Source organism: Hylobates moloch, unplaced genomic scaffold (genome assembly GCF_009828535.3).
Source record: "Hylobates moloch isolate HMO894 unplaced genomic scaffold, HMol_V3 SCAFFOLD_5407, whole genome shotgun sequence".
NCBI lineage: Eukaryota > Metazoa > Chordata > Mammalia > Primates > Hylobatidae > Hylobates > Hylobates moloch.
In genome coordinates this window covers 1-1,436 of record NW_026657682.1, presented here as the reverse complement: position 1 = coordinate 1,436, position 1,436 = coordinate 1, and positions in this window count along the sequence as shown.

Sequence of the window (1,436 nt, the reverse complement as noted above, 5' to 3'; positions counted from 1 at the left end):
AAAAAAAAAAAAGACATGAGTATCAAGAAAAAAAGAAAGAAAAAAACTCAATGCCCAATGCAGCAGTGTTAAGAGGCAGAACCTTTAAGAGATGATTAGTGGATTAATGCTGTTATCGCAGGAATAGGTTAGTTATCAGGAACGGGTTCCAGACAAAAGGATGAGTTTGGCCCCCTTCCTCTCTGGTCCACACATTCTCTTGCCTTCTCACCTTCCACCACGGGATGACACGCCAAGAAAGTCCTTGCTAGATGCTAGTACCTTAATATTGGACTTCCACCCTCTGGAATTGTGAGAAATAAATTTTTCTTTGTAAATCACCTATATGTGGTGTTCTGTTATAGAACACAAACACAAAATAGACTAAGATAGAGAACATTTGAGCTGGCCTTTGACAGATGAGCAGAATCTGAACACGAGAACCTTTTTCTTTTTTTTGAGATGAAGTTTCACTCTTGTTGCCCAGGCTGGAGTACAATGGTGCAATCTTGGCTCACTGTAACCTCCACCTCCCGGGTTCAAGCGAGTCTCCTGCCTCAGCCTCCCGAGTAGCTGGGATTACAGGCACGTGCCACCATGCCCAGCTAATTTTTTGTATTTTTAGTAGAGATGGGGTTTCACCATGCTGGCCAGGCTGGTCTCGAACTCCTGACCTTAAGGTGATCCACCCACCTCAGCCTCCCAAAGTGTGGGGATTACAGGTGTGAGCCACCACGTCTGGCCAATGTTCTGGTTTTTAAAATATATTTTTAAAAAAGAGAACAGAAGAAAATTGTCATGCCTGTGGTTGGGCAAAGAGTTCTTAGACATCACACCAAAAGCATGACCCATAAAAGATAAAAACTAACGAAAAATTTAAAACTTTGCTCTGAAAAGATGCTGTTAAAAGACAACTACAGACTGGGGGAAAATATTTGCAAACCAGGTATCTGTCAGAGCACTCATATGCATTATAAAGAACTCTCAAAACACCACAGTAAGTAAATGAACAAACCAATTTAAAAAAAATGGAAAAGACTGTTCATGAACAAACCATTTGCCAAAGAGGATATATGAATGAAGTATGCTCAGAACAAAAATGTTGGCCAGGTGCGGTGGCTCACACCTGTAATCCCAGCACTTTGGGAGGCCAAGGTGAGCAGATGGCTTGAGCTCAGGAGTTTGAGACCAGCCCAGGCAACACAGCAAAACCCTGTCTCTACGAAAAGTACAAAAATTAGCCAGGCATGATGGTGTGAGCCTGTAGTCCGAGCTACTTGGGAGGCTGTGGTGGAAAGACTGCTCAAGCCCGGGAGGCGGAGGCTGCAGTGAGCAGAGATCATGCCACTACACACCAGCCTGGGCAATAAAGTGAGACTGTGTCTCAAAAAGAAAAAAATGTTCATCATTAGTCACTTGGGAAACGTAAATTAAAACTATGACGAGGTACCACTACG